This window comes from Urocitellus parryii, chromosome 6 (genome assembly GCF_045843805.1).
Source record: "Urocitellus parryii isolate mUroPar1 chromosome 6, mUroPar1.hap1, whole genome shotgun sequence".
Lineage (NCBI taxonomy): Eukaryota > Metazoa > Chordata > Mammalia > Rodentia > Sciuridae > Urocitellus > Urocitellus parryii.
This window is the reverse complement of record NC_135536.1, coordinates 189,897,574-189,917,974: the sequence shown is the minus strand read 5'-3', so window position 1 is coordinate 189,917,974 and position 20,401 is coordinate 189,897,574. Positions and strand designations below refer to the sequence as shown.

The following is a 20,401-nucleotide window of genomic DNA, read 5'->3' as shown; positions in this document are numbered from 1 at the left end:
ATGAATATTTACTATACGCTTTTTAATATAAGATATTTTTTCCCTTTCTTTCTTTTTTTTTTTTTTTTTTTGTGTGTGTGTGTATATGTGCTACTAAAGATTGAACCCAGGGCATTTTATCACTGAGCTACATCTTCAGCCCTTGTTATTCTCCTGCCTCAGCCTCCTGAGTTGCTAGGATCACAGGCCTGGGCCACCACCACAGTTGAGTTGAGAAATGTTTTTCAATCTTTAATTACGTGTATTATGGAGCTGGACACGGTGGCCCACACCTGAATCAGCACACACCTATACCAGCCCCAGAGAATGATATAGGAGGATCTCAAGTTCGAGGCCAGCCTCAGCCACGTGGCAAGCTCCTAAGCAACTTAGTGAGACTGTCTCAAAATAAATTAAAAAAAAAAAAAAAGGACTGGGGATGTGGCTCAGTGATAAAGCACCCTGGTTCAATCCCTAGAACACTAAATTAATTAAATCATTTATTATGTATAAATGGTAAATATGTCATTTAATTTTTTTTATTTTATTGTTTACTTGTTGATAGAATTTATTCCATTTATTTATTTATGGTGCTGAGAATCCAATTCAGTTCCTCACACATGCTAGGCAAGCTCTCTACCGCTGAGCCGCCACCCCAGCCCCCTAAATATGCCTTTTTTTTTTTTTATGAAACAAGATTGGATATCAATAAGCTAAACTGCCCATAGGAAAAAAATATCTCTTTTCATGGGAGAATTCATGGTTTTTCAATGTCCTCATTCTGAACCCAAATAATCATTCATGATGAAATAGAAGCACAATTAAGTTTTACCCACATGGACTTCATAACATTCCTTAGAAGCTTCTTTTTTGGACCAAATCCCTAATAACCAGTTCTGTTCAGATGATTTATTTCTTCCTCCTTCTAAAGGGGAAGTGGAAATTAAAAGGCACAGTTTTTACACACACACACACACACGCACAAGCACGCACACACAAAGTTTTTTTTTTTTTTTTTAACACAGCATGTACTACATGGAGAGTACTGCAGTGCGATTCTAACTAGAGGAAGAAAAATTGTTTCTGGGACATAATGAAAGAACCCAGCCCGATGCGGGTTGTTAGCATGGTTGCTCAATGCCCAGGAGCCGGGCAAGTGCCTAGACAGGCAGAGCTGGACACCGCCCTGTAACCAGCGGGTGCAAGACCAGGAGGCTCTCATCTTACAACTCAGTGTCAACACCACCAGAGGGGGTTTACATGATTTTATTGTAGGAAAGAGTTCAGTGGCTGCCAGGTGCACATGTCTGCAATGCCCACAACTCAGGAGGCTGAGGCAGGAAGTTCTCTTGAGCCCAGGAATTTGAGGGCAGTCTAAGCAACACAGTATAATCCTGTCTCCGAAAAATAAACAAATAAAAGAGCCCTATTTCCTCCTCATGAAAAATAAATTTGGAGGCAGTTAATCAAGGATGTTCCATGCAACCAGGAACTGGACTCCTTCCTTCTTCCTGTCACAACATCATTTCATCCAGCTTATGCCTCATGATCCAACATGGCTGCTGAGGCTCCACCTACCAGACTATATTGCAACAAGCAGAAAGAATAGTTGGAGATCAGAAGAAAAGATGTGCCTCTTTAAAGGCATTTTTTTTTTTTTTGGTCGGGGGTGGGGGGGTGGGGACAGGACTGGAGATCAAACCACTCTACCAGTGAGCCACATCCCCAGTCTAAAGACACTTTCGCTTTTTTTTTTTTTTTGGTACTGGGGATTGAACTCAGGGGCACTCAACTACAGATCCACATCCCCAGCCCTATTTTATTTAAAGACAAGGTCTCACTGAGCTGCTCAGTGTCTTGCTGTTGCTGAGGCTGATTTTGAACTTGTGATCCTCCTGCCTCAACCTCCTGAGCTGCTGGGATTGCAGGTGTGCACCACCGCGCCCAGCTAAAGACACTTTCAAGAAGTCAAATATGCCATTTCTTACAAATATTGCAGAATGGTGTCATGTGGCTGTTCTTGGGACTAGGAAATCTTGGAAACATGCCTTGTTGCCTGCGTGGCAAGCAGCCTCTCAAGATGGGGGCTTTATAGCTGAGGAGGAAGAGAAGACACAGGGTAACCAGTGGCCCCTGACCTGGCAGCCAGTTTTCAATAGTTATTTTTTAGTTGTAGTTGAACACAATATCTTTATTTTATCTATTTATTTTTATGTGGTGCTGAGGATTGAACCTAGGTCCTGGCAAGTGCTGGGCAAGTGCTCTACCGCTGAGTCACACCCCAGCTTCCCCACCCCGCCTTTTAAAAATTTTTTTTTATTTTTATTATGAACACTTTTAAGCAAATACAAAAGTAGAGAGAAGAGCAGAATAAACCTCCATCCACTGTCTCAGTCCATTTTATTCTGCTGTAACAGAATATCTGAGACAGGGGAATTTATAAAGAACATAGGTTATTAGCTGGGGACAGTGGCCCACACGTGTAATCCCAACAACTCAGGAGGCTGAGGCAGGAGGATCGCAGGTTTGAGGCCAGTCTGTGTACTTAGCAAGATTCTGTTTCAATGGGCTGCGATGTGGCTCAAGTGGTAGCATGCTCGCCTGGCATGCGTGCGGCCCGGGTTCGATCCTCAGCACCACATACAAACAAAGATGTTGTGTCCGCCAAAAAATAAAATAAATTTTTTTTTTTTAAAAAAAGATTCTGTTTCAAGACAAAAATTTAAAAAAGCTGAGAATGTAGCTCAGTGGTCGCACCCCCCAGGGTTCTATCCCCACTAAAGCCCCTGTTCCCTGCTCCAGCAAAATACTCTATTTGCAAATACAGGTGATAGGACTCCTGTGCCAACCCCTGGAACTGAGAGCAGCTCTACCCCTCTAGTCCTTACTTTATTTTTTATTTTGAGATAGGTCCTCACTAACTTGCTGAGGTTTGCTTTGAACTTGCAATTCTCCTGCCTGGGCCTCCAGAGTAGCAGGAATTATAAGTGTGCACGACTATAATGCCAGCTGCTGCCAGCCCTGGAGATGGGCAGGAATCCATTCAGGAGGGGGAGCCCTCAAGACCCAGAGGCCTCCAACACAGCAGCATGGAGTCAGGTTTCCAACAGTACTACTGGGGAGGGGGCATTCAAACCACTGCACCTGCCCATTGTACAGTTTAATAAGGGTCAACTCATGATCCCCTGGCGTAGTGTGAACCCTACTCCAGCGTGCGCACTCTCTCTCTGTATAGATCTATATCTATATAGATACAGATATAGATATACCCGTATATCTCTATCTATCTATCTATCTATCTATCTATCTATCTATCGAGAGTATATATATATATATAGAGGAAACAATACATATAATATGTATATTTTGTGTTAGAGACTGAGCCTGGGGCACTTAACCATTGAGCTAGATCCCTAGCCCTTTTTATTTTTATTTTGAAACAGTCTTGCTAAATTGCGTAAGGCCTCATTAAATTTCTGAGGCTGATTTTGAACTTGTGATCCTCCTGCCTCAGTCTCCCGAGTGGCTGGGAATCCTGGTGACTATCATCTAGATGAAATTTCTAGATACCATAGAATTTTATTCACTGACACTTTAGTATCTCTAAAAGATGCGGACTTTGTTGTTGTTGTTTCCTGGAATTGAACCCAGGGGTGCTATTCCACTGAGCTACCTCCCCAGTCCTCCTTTTTATTTTGTTATTTTGAGATGGTCTCCGTTGCTACAGGCCTCCAACTTGTGATCCTCCTGCCTCAAGCTGCTGGGATCATAGGTGTGCCCCACTGTGCCACTGCGCCCAGTTTAAGGACTCCTTTTAAAAGCATAATCACAGTCAGGGCTGGTGGCACAAACCTGTAATCCCAGCCACTGGGGAGACTGAGGCAGGAAGATCTCAAGTTTGAAGCCAGCCTCAGCAAGTTAGTAAGACCTTGTTTCAAAATAAGAATTAAAAGGGCTGGGGATGTAACTGGGTGATAAAAGTTTCCCTGGATTCAATCCCCAGTGGAGGGGGGCGGTGGGGGGGGGAGGTCTATCCTTGTCACACCTCACAAAATAAGCAGTGGGTCTTGAATGTCATCAATGATATTGCCAGCGTTTAAATTTCCCAGATGGTTTCCTGGATTTGTTAAAAATTTATTTGTTAAGAATAAGAGTCCAGGGGGTGGGGCTGGGGCTCAGAGGTAGAGCACTTCTAGTAATTATTTGGGGAAAATGGAACAATGCTATTTTTAAATGTATTATTATTATTATTATTTTAGTACCGGGGATTAGACTCAGGTATGTCTAACCACTGAGCCACATCCCCAGCCCTGTTTATTGTTTATTTGGAGACACAGAGTCTTGTTAAGTTGCTTAGGGCCTCGACAAGTTGCTGAGGCTGGTCTTGAACTTGTGATCCTCTTGCCTCAGCCTCCTGGGTTGCTGGGATTATAGGAATGCACCACTGTGTCTTTCTGACTGATGTTAGTTTTTGCTGATCTATATTTTATTACTTTTTGGGTTTTTTTTTTGGGGGGGGGGTAGAAAAGATGCCTTTCTAATGACAAAGAAGCTGTGGCTGCTATTTACTGCAGACACTGTGTCAAACTGTGTGGAGAGACTCACTCCTATTAGCTCAGGGAACCCATTTCCACACTGAGTAGGTAACTTGCCCAAGATCGCATGGAGGCCCTGGCGTGTTGTACCTGGATTTGGTGTGTGTGTGTGTGTGTGTGTGGTTCTGGGAACTGCACCCAGGGCTTTGTACATGGCAGGCAAGTGCCGCAGAACCTACCCAGCAGCTACCTTTATTCATTTATTTATTTACCTTTTTTTTTTTTTTTTTGAAACGGGTCTCTAAATTGGGCAGGCTGGCCTTGAATTTGCAATCCTCCTGCCTTGGCCTCCTGAGTAGCTGGGATTACGGGTGTGTGTCACCGAGCCCAGCCGATTTTTACATTTCTGTTTTATTTTATTGATATATTTTCTGTGCTGCTGGGAACTGAACCCAGGGCTACAGGGATGCTGGGTGAGCGCTGTTCCCCTGAGCTACGCTCCTAACCCTACCTTTTAAAACGATTGGGGAAAAGTCAAAGGAAGAATGTTGGATGACACCTGAACGTCACGTGAAGTCCCACTACAGTGTTCGTAGAGTTTTATGGGAACACAGAGTGTTTGTTGTTGCTTACGTATTGTCTGTGGTTGCTCTTCCCTGACAGCAACGGAGCTGAGTAGTTGCAACAGAGACCTGGTGGCCCACAATGCCTAAAAGATTTACATTTTGGTCTTAGCAGAAAATGTTTGCTGACTCCTGCCATCAGGTATCAGTTGAAGAGACACCTGGAATAGGTAACGGAGCAGGTCTTGCATTTATCTGGGGGTATATCTAAGCAGATATCATAGCAGACGCAAAGGTCCTGTGGTAGGATCATGTCTGCTGTGTTCCTGGCAAGATAAGGAGCTCATTGTGATCAGTACAGAGTGGCAAGGCCAGAAAGCAGGGAGGGTCAGAAAACCCAGCATGTAGGGTAAGAGCTTTGGCTCCTAGCCCAGGGAGATGGCAGCCATGGCAGTTTTGAAGTGACAGGTGATGTAGTCTAGCTGGGAGTTGAAGCTCTTTTTGTTTATTTTATTTGTTTTGGTTGATTGGTTGGTAGGTATTGGGGATTGAACCCATCACTGTCCCTTTTGAGACAGGATCTTACTAAATTGTGGAGGCTGGTCTTGAACTTGTGATCCTCCTTCTTCTGCCTCCTAAGCTGGTATTACAGGCATGTGCCATTGCTCACTGATGGAACTATTTTAAGGACAGACCCAAGCTGGCTGTGGTGGCATGTGCCTGTAGTCCCGCCTACTTTAGAAATGAGGCAGGATAGCCAGGCGAGGTGGTGCACGCCTGTAATCCCAGTGACTCAGGAGGCTGAGGCAGGAGGATTGCAAGTGGAAGGCCAACCTTAGCAACTTAGCAAGGCCCTAAGCAACTCGGCAAGACCCGTCTCTAAATAGAATACAAGAAGGGCTGGGATGTGGCTCAGTGGTTAAGTGTTCCTGGGTTCAATCCTTGGTACCCCCCTGCCAAAAAAAAAAAAAAATGATGGAGCAGGAGGCCAGCCTGAGCCAGGAGCCTGAGGCCAGCCTGGGTGCATGGGAAGGCAAAGGAAGGCTGGGCGTGTCTTAGGGAGAGTGGTTCCCTCTCCAGCACCAGCGAGAAGCCGAGACACAGGATGAAAAAGAACAAATGGAAAAGGGGACAGATATGGAAAGAGAAAAGCCAGTGGCCTCGCCCTCGGGGTTCTGGCCCCCTCTGAAGCAGAGTCAGCGGGGTTTTGCTGTGGAATGGACACAGGAGGAGGCAGTTGAGGCTAACTGAGGCTTTGAGGCTGAGCCAGTAAATCCTGAATTTCCTGGGTTGGGACTGGGAAGCCTGTGGAGGAGCGGACTGGTGGGCGAGGCTGTGGTGCTCCTGGTGGGTGGCGCTGAGCTTGAGAAACTTCCAGGTGTCTGGATGTACGGAGAGGGCAGCTGTCCAGGGAGCTGCTGGACACGGGAGGTGACAATCAGGAAAGGCCCTGCTAGGGATGGACACCTGGGTGTCCTCATGGGGCCACCACACTGAAAACAGAGGCCGTGGCAATGGGTGGGAGGGAAAAGGGCAGCACTCAGGTGCCTGTCGCCCCTCCCCGCGACCCCCCAGGGGCCTGTCCCATTTTCCTAGCAGAGTCCCCAGGAAGGGCTCACCAGGTCCAGCCTTTCGGATCTAGTCCTGCCCATTTGCTCCTGCTCCAGCCCTGCTCACCGCCCTGCCCTGCCCTGCTCTGCCCTAACAGCCCAGGGCACTCGGCCCCAGGGCCCTTGTCCCTTTCCCTTGGCTGCGTGTTCTGCTGCCTAGAGACCCTTGGGTGGCCTGGGGCCACTTCACCCCAACTGCCTCCACACACAGGCGCTTCCCCTGCTCCCCAGACTCCATGGCCTAACTCATAAATTCACACGTTTAGTCTGACGTCTGCCTTCTCTGTCGAGACCACGAGACCACGGGTTCCACGAGGGCCAGGACCTTGTCTTATTCTTGGGCGACACTTCACATACAGCAGGTGCTCAAATATTAGCTGGAAAGTGGAACAGTTCATGTTCTGCATCCTCTGCCCCGAGCCTCACAGTCCAGCTCCGGAACACCGGGCTCCGCAGAGGCTTGTCCTCGCTCCCAGGCCTCCTCCACACTAGACCTGGGCACAGTCCCCAGGGAAACCTGGGACCGAGACTCCGCCCCTTCCAGGCGGGGGCAGGGCGCAGCACGCAGAGCTTTATCTTTTCAATTCCTATTATTATTAGATTAGATATCAGTGGGTTCTAAAAGAGAGGCCTGGGGATCATGTACATGCTGAGAGCTTTCAGAACTGCATGGATGGCAGCTTCAGCAGTCATTTGCTTTAGTCTATGTACGTCCCAAGAGTGTCACCATCTCTAAATGCAAAGTCATCCTTGTCTTTTAGCACCGCCTTTGGCACCTCTTTTCGTGGGTGAAGGCTTTACACCTTCATAGTTGAACCTCTTCAACCCCTGCCCCCAACGCCCTCGTGCTGGTTTTGAGCAGGGTATGTGCATGCCCGGCAAGTGCTCTATCAGATCTCCAACTGTTAAAAGAAAAAAACAAAGTTGTTATTCTGAGGCGGGGTCTCCCGCCTCAGCCTCCTGAGTCCCAGGGATTACTCTCTCTGCTTTCCTTTGATCTCACAGTCCGACTGTGGCTTTCAACACTTTTCTTTAAGATTTTTCTGGAAGCATAATGCCTCTTTTGGTTAGTTTCAGGTACACTCCTTTCCACCAAGGCTCCGTCCAAGAGTCAAAGGAGCTTTCCAAGTGCTTGGTTTGGGCAGCTTTATGAGGTGATCAGGTTGTGGAACTGTAAACTGGGTGGCGCAGGTGATCCTCGGACACGCCCCTTCCAGGTCTTACCTGTCCTTGGAGGGAGGGGCTTCCTCCGTTAGTTTGGCAAACACATTTTGGTGTTTTTTTTCTGCGTGGGCGCTGATACATCCGCCAGGACCTGACCGCTTCACCGGGATATCCCAGTTACAGCCCAAGTGACTGCAGGTTTCTGCCAAAAGGGAGAATCCGCTTCCTCTTGTTCCTAAAATCAGGTTTAAAAAAAAAAATTAACAGTTATGTTGAAACTGTGACTTAGAATGGCACCTTGCTAAAACAGAAAAGGGGATTTCTAGGGCCGTGAAGCTACGTCTATGATGCTGTCATGGTGAATACATGTCAGATGGACATTTCCCGAAGCTTGCAGAAAGGCACAACACGAGACTGAAACAATGTCGGCAAGGACTTTAGTTAAAAAGGATGTATTAATAATGGGTCATCTAGGGCCAGGTGAGGTGGCGCACACCTGTAATCCCAGCGGCTGGGGAGGCTGAGACAGGAGGATGGAGAGTTCAAAGTCAGTCTCAGGCAAAAGCAAGGTGCTGAGCAACTCAGTGAGACCCTGTCTCTAAATAAAATACAAGATAGGGCTGGGGGTGGGGCTCAGTGGTCGAGTGCCCCTGAGTTCAATCACCCGTACCCCGTCCCACCCCACCCCAAAATATTGGCCTATGGAGTGTATCAGATGTGCCTCGCCAAGGTCAGATGCTAAGAATAGGGGGGAAAGGTACGTGGGGGAGGGGAGTGAAGAAGTGAGTATATGGGAATTTTCTACACCCTTTAATTTTCTATGGACCACAGTAGTTCTAAACAAACAAACAAACAAAAAGTCTATTAATTTTTTTAAAAAAACGTAAAAGGTGCGTCGTTGAATGAGTGCAGAACTCGGGAGGAAAATGACTCCCATTTCCCTGCCTTATGACTCGGAAATAGAAACATATTTAGATGGGGTCAGGAACCCTGAGGGAGGTGGGGAACAAGCGCTGTCACCTTTCTCTGCTTTGAAATAGCGCCACCCTTCTTGAGTTTGAGCAGCATGGGGCTTTGCTGGGCTCTGGGGTTTGTGCCTTGCTGGGGATGATCCCTGCAGGACTCTGCCTCTAAGCAGTGCCCCGTCCCCTCTGTTTTACTTTCTAATGTGAATCTTTTGTTATCCCAAAGAAAATTCTCAGGCTCGGGCTCTTAAAAGACAACCCCAAGTGCTTCAACGACTGGCAAACCTCAGACTTCCTGTATTTCTCTAACTCTCAGGGTTCTCTTCCTCCTTCTTTAATTGGTTAATGATCTCTGGGGCCACAGGCTCTGTCTGCAGCAGTTTCTAAGTAGATCAGTAGATCAAAGGTGAGTCTGCTCTAAGTCATCGGTGTCATTTCACTTGGATATCGAGCTATTAAAAACAGAGCTGCGGGTTTCTCAAGGACAACCAGGGTATGGATTTGGCAACCCCAGACTCCTGTGGCACAAGCCATCCTGGGCTCCGACGCCTTTAGGTGAGGGTTTTTTTTTTTTTTTTTTTTTTTTCCCTTTAAGAACACGTTTCTTATGTAATTTGTTTTGCATTTCTGGAATGAGGAACCTTTTCTGTTGACAGTGTTGTTAAAATCTAGACAAGGCACCGGTGTGATGGATCACCCAGAGCCCAGGAAGGAAATGATTCACCCCAGTGTGGAGCTGCAGGTGTTCCCGAGCTGGGGTTGCAAGGCAGGTAGGATGCTATTACCAGCATGCAGTGGGCACCTGCAAAAGTGAGATTTTTTCAAATAAGCCATGTCTGTTTACATGGATCTCCCCAGGCTACTATGTTTTCATTTTGTACTTATATTTTTTTTATTTCTTATTTATTTATTTATTTTTGATAATGGGGATTGAACCCACAGGCGCTTAACCACTGAGCCATGTCCCCAGCCCTTTTTATTTTATTTTTTTTATTTTGAGACAGGGTTTTGCTAAGTTGCTTAGGGCCTCCCTAAGTTGCTGAGGCTGGCTTGAAACTTGCCATCCTCCTGCCTCAGCCTCCCGAGCCACAGGGAGTACAGGCACGCGCCCACCGTGCCGTTGTACTTATATTTTTATTGAAACCAGAAATGTAGAAATGTGTGCTGCAAATCAAACACATCCATCACCAATAAAAAGATATCAAACAATAAAAACAAAATAGTGGAGAAATAAAAGTTTAAAATATGTATTTCATTGTATTTCCCTCTCCTTGTTTTAGTAAGGCCTACCACAGAGATGCCCAGGTCCCAAACTACAGAAGTTCACCCTTCTTAGGAAGAGTGATGAGAAATATTTCTCATCTTCCTTTGTTTACTTTTACTTCAAAATTTAAAATTGATCACTATTGGAGGGAAATAATCTGAATATTTTACACATTGCGATTCAAGTTCTTGTTTTTATTCCGTTGATTCTGCAGGGAGGTCATCAGACTTGATATATGTATTTTGAATTAAAAACACTAAAATTAGGCAGGGCCACGATACGACTTTTTGTGGAATTCTTCCTTCAAAAATAAATAGATAAGCCTGGTGCCGTCGGCGGCACACACCTATATTCCCAGTGGCTCAGGAGGCAAAGGCAGGTGGATCGCGAGTTCAAAGCCAGCCTTAGCAATAGTGAGGCGCTAAGCAACTCAGTGAGACCCTATCTCTAATAAAATACAAAATAGGGCTGGGGATGTGGCTCAGTGGTCGAGCGTACCTGAATTCAATCCTTGATACCCACACCCCCCAAAAAAATGTATATTTCACTGGACATGGTGGTGCATGCCTGTAATACCAACAACTCAGAAGATTAAGACTGAAAGATCACAAGTTCAAGATCAGCCTGGGCAATTTATCAAGACCCTGTCTCAAAATAACAAATTAAAAAAAAAAAAGGGGGAGGCAGGCTGGAGGTAGCTCACTGGTAGAGCATTCTTGGGGTCAATACTCAGTACTGCAAAACCAAAACAAAGAATATATATTTCCAAATAGGCAAATGAATGGGTTCTCACCACAAAAAAAATGAGAAGTAGGTGGTGACAGTTATGTTAATTAGTGTGATTTAATCTTTCTACAATGTAAACTTAAATCAAAATATCATATTTACCCTGTAAATATACCCAAGTATTATTTGCCAATTAAAGATCAGTTTTAAGGGCTGCCGATGTAGCTCAGTGATGGAGAGTTTGCTGAGGATGTGCAAGGCCCTGGGTTCAATCCATAGTACCTCATATGCACAGATTCAAATCTGCCAATGAATTGTCATAATTATGAAAAATAATTGTACTCATTTTTAAAAAACTTCAATATACACTAAAGAGGTATTGAGTGTTCAACATCAGCATACAAATAAATTATGGTAACTTTATTAAACAGTGTGTTACTCTACATCAAAAAATATTTTTTCTTTCTATAGATAACCATTTTTTTTCTGTTTGAAGTGCAAAAAATATTTTTAAAGGGTCTTTCTTTCACATAGAATTAGGGGGAAGATTTGTGGAAACAGGCATTCATACATGTAGTAGGTCAACTAACATTGACTTTTGAGAGCTTTTTTGGAAGGCACATTGGTGGTATCTATTGAAATACAAACAGTACAGTGAGGACCATGATACATGCCTGAAATCCCAGCAACTCAGGAGGCTGAGGCAGGAGGATCACAAGTTCAAGGTCAGCCTCAGCAATTTAGTGAGGCCCTAAGCAACTCAGCAAGACCTTGTCTCAAAATAAGAAATAAAAAGGGCTGGGGATGGAGCTCAGTGGTAGAACAACCCTGGGTTCAATCCCCAGGACCAAAAAAAGAAAACAAGAAATGTAAACTGCAAATTCTACTTCCAGGCATTTACTCTATAAATTCATTCTCACAAATGCAGAAATGTATGGGGATTTATATCTACCTTCACATCTACACACACGTATATTTTAATATTTTTGAAGCAGGGTGTTGCTGTTTTGCCCAGGCTGGTGTCAACACCTGGGCTCCCAGGTTCAAGCGACCCTCCTGCCTCAGTGTCCAAGCAGCTGGGAGGTTCACACTCCTGCATTTATCCTGTTGTACAAGTATGTAAACACATAGATATTCATGATTGTAAAAATTGAAAAAAAAATAAGCTCCATCAAGAGACTGCTTATATAAACAATGGGCTCTTTCCACTATGGAACACTACGTGGTCATGAAGAATAATGTGGCAGGAAATGACATGGCTCAGTGACCAGAGTCACATTACCTGTCCATTCCTAAACCAGTGGTTCTTAACCAGGTACAATTTCTTTTTTTTTGGTACTGAGTATTGAACCGAGGGTTGCTTAACCATCAAGCCATATCCCTAGCCCTTTTTTATATTTTATTTAAGAGACAGGGTGTCACTGAGTTGCTTAGGGCTGTGCTAAATTGCTGAAGCTGGCTTTGAACTCCTAATCCTCCTTCCTCAGCCTCCTGAGCCACTGGGATTACAGGTATGCACTACTGTGCCCAGCAAGCAGGTGCAATTTTTTCCTAAAGGGAATATTGTCAATGTCTGGAGGCATTGGTTGTGAAAGCTGAGAAGCTAGGTTGCTACCACCAACACAGTGCATTAGCCATGAGAAATTAGGCAAGTTATGTATGGACAGCAATAGCAATAACAAACATTTATGTAGCAACTATTATATGCTGGATGCTGCTGCATGTACTCCACAGACGCTGACTCCCCTGGCCCTCACAACTGCTCTCTGAGGAGGGGCCTATCACTGTTCTCATCTCACCCTGGTGGACACAGCCCTGTCACCTCTCCCAAGATTTATAAGAGCTCACGTTAAGAGGTGGGGATTTGAACCAGGTATGGTGGCGCTGAGCACTTAGTGAGACCCTGGTCTACATAAAATACAAAAATAGGGCTGGGGATGTGGCTCAGTGGTTGAGTGCCCCTGAGTTCCATCCCTGGTACCCACCCCCCCAAAATGTGCATATTCTGCATTTGAAATATCAAAGGAGTTTTTAAAAAATCTATATAAAGTTGTTCATTTATTTTTCTTTCCAAAACATACCAAAGGGTAATTTTTAAAATAAAAATAAAGTAATATAGCCTGGAGCGTTCACATGATGAAATCCAGGTTTCTCACTTAGGTTGAACATATCCAGGAGGTCCTGGAGGCCCAGTCACTGGGAGCGTAGTGGTGCTCCTTGGTGGCGACATGGACCTGTAATTCAAAATCCCCCCTGCTTGTTTCTGTCCTTCATTCACACACTCCTCAGGGATTTTCTGAGCACGTCCCCTGAGCCCGGCGTTGTTCTAGACACAGGTAGAACAAGATCTTTGCCTTCACATACTCCACGTGATTTAGATTTCTATGTTGAAGAGCAAATAATCAGCAAGCAAGTGACCCTTCTGCACAGGTTTCAGGTGAGGACACAACTCTGAGGAGATGCAGAAACTGGTGAGGGAGCTGGTTCTGTTCCGTAGGCAGAGGGCAGAGGACGGAAGTCCAGGAGGGAGCTGGACTCTTCAGCAAGTGAAAGGGCTTTAAAGCCACCTGACCCTGGGTGAGGTCACAGGAGCAGGGAAGTGGCATCTTTTGTATCTCAGAGTGCTCCAAAGGACAGAGGAACACCCTCTGTCTACATCTGGACAGACAGACAAATAAGGAAAGAGAGACAGACACAGAGGGAGCTATGAAAGCAGACGCAGAAAACCAGCCCTAGAGAAGCGGTGGGGCGGTGGGCAGGATGGCCAGACAGGCCAGCCAGGCCAGCCCTGGCCCCTGCGGGACCTCTGCCCAAGTGCAAGGTGTGGCCTGGCAGGCTTGTGGGTCAAAAGGTCAGGGCATCTCTCTGCCAGTGCCAAGGGGCTGGTGAGCCCAGGCCTCCTGCCACACTCAGGTCTGGGGTGACGTACCTCAGCTGCCCTTCAGAGAAGTGGGAGGAGAGGGGCGGGGTGGTGGAAATATCCCCACCTAGACATTTCCTCATCCTCCTCTTTCTGGCCTTGGGAGGAGATGCCTCTCCGTGGACTCCTTCCCCCAGCCACACCCTCAGAGATCTCCCTCAAGCACTTTATCTTAAGAATAGGTCGCATTTAGCCAGATGCCTTGGTGGAGGCCTGCAAATCCCAGCAGCTCTGGAGGCTGAGACAAGAGGCTGGCCAGCCTCAGCCAAAGCAAGGCACTAAGCAACTCAGTGAGACCCTGTCTTTAAATAAAGTACAAAATCAGGCTGGGGATGTGGCTTAGTGGCTGAGTGCCCCTGACTTCAGACTTCAGTCCCTGGTATCTCCCCTCCCCATCCCAAATAGGTCACATTTATCATCTAATGATTTTCTTTCCTTTTTCTTTTTCCTTCTCTGTCTCTGTCTCTGTCTCTGTCTCTCTCTCTCTCTCTCTCTTTCTGTGTGTGTGTGTGTGTGTGTGTGTGTGTGTGTGTGTGTTACTAGGGGTTGAACCAAGGGAGGCTCTACCACTAAGCCACATCCCCAATGCTTTTCATTTTCCTGAGACAGGGTCTTGCTAAGTTATCCAGTTTGGCCTCCAACTTGAAATCCTCCTGCTTCAGCCTCCCAAGTCTCTGAAGTGAGAGGCCTGCACCACCTAATGATCTCCTGCCAGGCTCCACACCAAGCACACTCTCCCGTCTCAGCTACGTTGGTCCTCCCTGGGTTGCAGATGCTGTGACTACCCATTATCCATTGTGCAGATGGGAGAGAAGGCCAAAGAACTTCATCTGCCCATGGCCCCCTCCAGGTGGTCAATGAGGAAGCTAGGATTTGACTCCGCCTGTCTGGCTCAAGCCTGGCTGGTTCAAGTCGGTACCATTGTTATTAGAGTTAGTAGGTAAGGCCCACTTCCAGAACAGGGAAAATGAGTTTCCAAAACTCAGCTTTGACAGTCACTTGCTGTGTGAGCTGGGCTAAGATGGCCTTCTTTCCAGCTTCCATATCCCCATCTAAAACGTGCTGATGTGACAATAAGAGCTGGCCTCCATGGTGAGCAGTGGCAGCTGCATGACTTAATACACCTAAAGAAGCTCTCAGCCTCTGTCACCCACAGGCAAATCTGCACTGCTGACGAGTTTTGTAAATAAAGCCTTATTGATATTGCTTTGTGTGGCAGTGGGGTTTAAACCAAGGGTGCTGCACCATGGAGCTACATCTCTGACCTTTTCTGGACTGTGGTTGTGGCTCAGTGACAGAGCGCTTCCCTCTCACTTGTGAGGCACTGGGTTCGATCCTTAGCACCACATGAAAATAAAAACAGAATAAAGTTACTGTGTCCATATATAACTAAAAAGTATTTAATTTTTTTTTTCTTTTTCTTTTGGTACTGGGGATTGAACTCAGGGGCACTCAACCACTGAGCCACACCCCCAGCTCTATTTTGTATTTTATTTAGAGACAGGGTCTCCCTCGATGTTGCTGAGGCAGGCTTCGAACTCATAATCTTCCTGCCTCACCCTCCCAAGCCGCTGGGATTGCAGGCATGCACCATGGCACCTGGCTTCTTTTTTAAATTTTGAGACACAGTCTTACTAAGTTTCTGATGAACTTTCCATCCTCTGATCCTCTTGCCTCAGCCTCCTCTGTCACTGGGATCCAGGTGTGGACCCTGCCCCTTCCCACTGCTGTAAATAAAGCTTTATTAGTACAGGGCTTGCCTAGCATTCACGAAGGCCTGGTTTCAATACCCAGTACCACAAAACAAACACAAAAGTAGAGTGTGATTGGAATGCAGTTGTGCTCATTCAGTTATGTGTAATTGGCTATGGCTGCTTTCCTAGGGCTAATTGAGTAACTAAGACCCAGACTCTATGTTTTTTTTTTTTTTTTAATAGTTTTTCAGTCGTCAATGGACATTTATTTATTTATGTGCTGAGAATCAAACCCAGTTCTTCACGCATGCAAGGCAAGCGCTCTACCACTGAGCTACAACCCTAGCCCCCACCCCCCCACTATATGGTTCTTTAAACTTAAAATATGTAGTGCCTCAGGATTTATAGACTCCTTGATCTAAAAAGATCTAAAATATTTATTACAGTCCCTTACTCCTCAGGGACAATTCATATGTTAACTCAGGGACAGAGATCAGCTCTTATATATAATAGTTTTTTTTTCCCCTTAGATCTAGAATATTCTTGTAAGTTTGTTTTTGTTTTTGGTGCTGGGTATTGAACCCAGGGCCTTGTGTGTGCAAGGCAAGCACTCTACTAACTGAGCTATATCCCCAGCCCCAGAATATTCTTGCACATACTAGGTGCTTTATAAAAGATAAAATCTGCATAATGTGTGATAATAAAACAGTCACAACCCAGCATTCTGAGGAAACTGTTAAATAATGAAACTTCATGTTCATTTCCAATATAAAATGACCCCCATTTACATTTTCATCATTCTGAAGTCTTGTTTATAAAGCCAGTAGTTCAATAATAGAGCAGTGTCATTCAACTGCCTTGTCTTGGGGTTGGCTGGTTGGGGCCAGAGGGGACCAGCTTTGCTATCTTTGGTTCCTTTGAAGCGGTCATGATCATAAGATGAGACGTAAATACATTCTGTAAACTTCAAGCACTGCAACGTTTTGCAACCGCTTAAACCCCAGCTACAGTAAGCTTTCAGAGCAGTTACAAAATAAAATCGTCTTGAACACCGTGGGGTGGAGGCCGGGGAGGAAAGAAGGCAGGGGAAGGAGAGAAGGAAGCTCCCCGGTTCACCAAGCCACTGAAAAGCAGCCATGTGCTGGAAGCAGGCCTGTCCCATGCAGGTTCCCAGCACCGGCACTTCTTAGTACTGTACACTCGATGGACATTTTATTTTAAATGGAGGAATGCTAATTTCTAAACAGAACATGACCAGAAGTGATGCTCGAGAATTCCCAAGAATGGGAATGGCCAGCTTTTCAAAAATACATTTGGCAGGGCAGGCTAGTCCGCAACCCTGCAGACCCCTGGGCTCATCTCTGCTATGGATACAGGACGAAAAGAAGCAAGGAAGACTCCTGTCTAAACAAAGTACTTAGAAGCTAAATACAGGGGCAGGGGTGCAGCTTGCATGAGGCCCTGAGTTCTAGCCCCAGAGAAAATAACGAATAAAAATAAAATGAAAAAATAAAAACCCAGCATCCTCGGGGAACCCCCAGTAGCTTGGAGTTCACCTTTCTTCACTAGGTGTAAGGGTGAATGGCGCTCCCTGACAAGGCCTTAGTGGGTCTAGTTTCCTTCTTGTTTATGCAAAGTCAGTAGCTCGCTCCTCCCCCCCACCACCACCACCATAGCTGTTGTCCAGCAGGTAGCACAACACCTGGCTAGGAGGCAGGAGGCAGGAAGTGCCACCTAGGCTCTGCTGACAGGAAGCAGTTGGTCCTTTCTGACCTGGTCACCCTGTGGACCATTATGCCTGACCATGTGGGCAAATTTTGAATAGTCCATAATACTTAAATTCTAGGGTCTTTAAGCACCTAGGCAAACCTTGTTTAATATTGAACATTAAAGGAAAAATTTGAATGATTTAAAAAAATGAAAGAATTTCTAGGGGGGCTGGGGTTGTGGCTCAGAGGTAGAGCGCTTGCCGACCACGCGTGAGGCACCGGGTTCGATCCTCAGCACCACATAAAAATAAAATAAAGATATTGTGCCCACCTATAACTAAAGATCAAATATTAAAAAAAATTGGTGGGGCACAGTGGTGCACACCTGTAATCCCAGCAATTTGGGAGACTGAGGCTGGAAGATCCACAAGTTTGAGGTTGGCCTGGGGAATTTAGGAATGCTGCATGTCTCTCTGTCCAAAAAAAAAAAAAAAGAAATATATATATATATATATATATATATACACACACATACATATATGAACATATATAAACATATATACATATATGTGTGTGTATATATAGAGAGAGACTGGAGATGTAGCTCAACAGAAGAGTGCCCTTGGGTTCAATCCCCAGTACTGAAAATATTAACAAAATAAAAATAAAATAGAAAAGAATTTGTGAAAGCAACAATGGAAAAGAGTCTAAGCACGCCAAGTATGGTGGTCCATGCCTATAATCTCAGTGGCTTGGGAGAATGAGGCCAGAGAATCACAAGTTCAAGGCCAACCTCAGCAACTTAGTGAGACCCTGTCCCAAAATAAAAAATTAAAAGTGCTGGGGATGTGGCTCAGTGTTAAGTCACCCCTGGGTTCAGACCCTAGTACTGAACAAACAAAGAGTCTAAGCAGCAACGAATATTATGAGACACAACCACAAGCACCCTGGAGAAGGCAGGTGGAAAACTGAAGCAGAAAGAATTGAGACTTGGACAGAGGTTGTCTTAGTTAAGATGGCAGGGCTGACCAGTGGTGCTCCAGAAGAGCTCTCCATGCCCTGGACACACCACACCAGGTACGATCCGCTCATGCTGAATACTCATCCTGTCTCCTGTGAGTTAGTAGTGGTCGTTTCAGCTGACTTTTTTTTTTTAATATTTATTTTTTAGTTGTAGTTGGACATAATATCTTTATTTTATTTATTTATTTTTACGTGGTGCTGAGAATCGAACCCAGGGCCTCATACATGCTAGATGAGTGCTCTAATGCTTACGGAGCCTGAATCTAAATCTCTGTCCAATTACCACATAGTTCCCTTGTTGGCTAGCCCACAGCTGGGTAGGATGGACAGGAAACACGAGTGGCATCTATAGTATGCAAGATTTAAATCAGCCCTGCCTTCCTGCACCACAAATCCTGGCATTTCAACCCCATTTCTGGCCTTTCAGTGGTAGGGTTTTGTTTTTGGTACCAGGGAATAAACCCAGGGGTGCTTCACCACTGAGCCACATTGCCAGCCCTTTATTTTTTTATGTTTTATTTAGAGACAGGGTCTCATTAAGTTTTTTAGGACCTCACGAAGTTGCTTAGGCTGGCCTTGAACTCGGGATCCTCCTGCCTCAGACTCCTGAGCCGAGCCACTGGGATTGCAGACATGTGCCTCCACCATGTCCGGCTTTTTGTTTGTTTTGTTATTTAGTTTTTGCTCATTCTAGTGCATTTTTTCCACTCTGTGTCTCTAGGGCAGGCAGGGGATAGGGGCGGGGGGGGGGGGGGGGGGAGGCAGGCAGAACCACAAACATACAACTGCCAACAGCCAGGCACCTCCCCACCAGCTCAGTTAACCCGAGCAGAGCCCTTCAGCATCATCTTTGAACACACGGGAGACTTCATGAGATTAGGGTCATGCTGTCAGTGTGGCTTATCTGAGCCACATCCATCTTATGAATGGGCAGGATTTTTTTTTAAAAGACTCATTTAATCAATCCAATGCTCAACCTCAGGAAAATATTTAGGTCACCACCACAGAAAGAATATAGGTGGAAAGCATCTTCCAAAAAGTTGGGTCTTGTCTTGGCCAATTAATGTTTATGACATTTAATTTCTGAAAGTTATTATTTTTTCCCAGGCCTTTTATGAGGAAAGGGCTCACAGAGGTATGTACCCAGCTGACATCACCTGCCCCTGGAATGCACTTGATGAGATGGGCACCTATTGATTAGTTTGGGGTATGCCTTATGAAATCCATTTTTTAATAAAGGTATGCAACCAAGTTGTTTTCTTGCTTCCTAGAGTTGACTTTTCAGTCACTTTGTGGTTACACGGGTTAGTTTCCCCAACATTAGTAAGGGGGACGGTTTATATCCAAATCCCCTGGGAATATTACCACTATCCCATATGCTGCTTGGTTCCCTAAGGCACACACCCCAGCATTTAGAAAATTTAGTAAATATTCTTACTGTACCTTTCTGGTTAAGTTCTTTTGAAGAAAGTAGGGAAAACAAAACAAAACATACCTCCCATGTTGACTTAACAGCACACAGACTTCTCTTTCCCCATTTAAAAAAAAAATAAAAGTGCATTTTTTGGCAGTTGAAAACAGGTGCTAATTCAGTTCATTCACTAAATGAGAAAGATCAATGTGCATTTGAAACTCCTCTTTGGAGCAGAAAATGGTGAGGGCTGAGCAAAACAGAAAACAGAGTCCTTCTCTAAATATAGCCTTGTCATATGACCCCACTGGTCTTTGTACTGAGAACATTCAGGTGTTAGGCAGTTGCTTCATGGATGCAGCATATGATTACTCCAGGGAACGGCGAAGATGACCCACAGCACAGATAGAAATGCTGAGCTTGGGTCTCTGCTTTTTGATCTGAGGAAACAAACTAGAATGTTGTTGAGACGTCCCCCATGACAGCTCGTTATTTGGGTAAACTTTTCCACTGTACATAGGAAGCAGTTCTTCCATGCTTTGGTTTCTTTTCTTTCTTTCTTTTTATTTTTTTTTTCTTTTCTTACTTTATTTTTTTTTCAGTGCTGGGGATGGAACCCAGGGCAGAGGCTCATCCACTGAGGTATATTCCCACCCAGGTTTTACTTGAAAACCCCCTTTGACAGCAGTTCATGTTGAAACACTTCTTACACAGGAGACCTTTTTTTTTTTTTTTTTTTTTTTTCTGTTTACTTCTTTAACTGTGAGGCCCCACACTGAGTCTGATTCGTTTTGTCCGTTATTGTGATCATTCATGACAACATCACATCACTCTCAAC

The 20,401-nt window shown here is 45.2% G+C and overlaps 1 long non-coding RNA gene across 2 annotated transcripts; it reads right to left on the bottom strand.

Moving 5' to 3' along the window:
- Nucleotides 1-859: 859 nt before the first annotated feature.
- On the bottom strand, nt 860-19,825 carry LOC113184308 (uncharacterized). Of its 2 annotated transcripts, none has more exons than XR_003300972.2 (3): nt 19,596-19,825; nt 7,912-8,086; nt 860-7,589 (listed from the first exon to the last, which is right to left on the bottom strand). It is a non-coding gene; the product is annotated as an uncharacterized LOC113184308 (long non-coding RNA). The 2 variants fall into 2 exon arrangements; XR_003300971.2 differs by having other exon boundaries at nt 19,648-19,825.
- Nucleotides 19,826-20,401: the final 576 nt, after the last annotated feature.